Source organism: Sinocyclocheilus rhinocerous, unplaced genomic scaffold, assembly GCF_001515625.1.
Source record: "Sinocyclocheilus rhinocerous isolate Xijiao unplaced genomic scaffold, SAMN03320098_v1.1 scaffold26133, whole genome shotgun sequence".
NCBI lineage: Eukaryota > Metazoa > Chordata > Actinopteri > Cypriniformes > Cyprinidae > Sinocyclocheilus > Sinocyclocheilus rhinocerous.
The window spans coordinates 1-388 of record NW_015656941.1 but is presented as its reverse complement, the minus strand read 5'-3'; positions in this window follow the sequence as shown (position 1 = coordinate 388).

Genomic DNA, 388 nt, shown 5'->3' with positions numbered 1-388 from the left:
CAAATAGACACAGGAAGTGCTCGTCATATGAAGTTTCAAGCATTGTTCAAATACTAACAAACTAGACGAGAAATTTTTTTTTTTTTTTAGAAAGAGGTGAGTTTTCAGCTGTCGCTTGAAAAATGTCAGGGAATCAGCATTCCGGATAGGGGTGGGAAGATCATTCCACCAGCCAGGAACGGTAAATGAAAATAATCTGGAAAGTGATTTTGTGCCTCTTTGTGATGGTACCACGAGGCATCGCTCACTAGTGGATCGCAGACTTCTGGAGGGGATGTAGATTCGTAAGAGAGGGTGGAAGTTGGCGGGTGCTGAGCCTGAGGCTCTTCTATATGCAAGCATTAGTGTCTTGAACTTGATGCGAGCCGTAACCGGCAGCCAGTGCAGG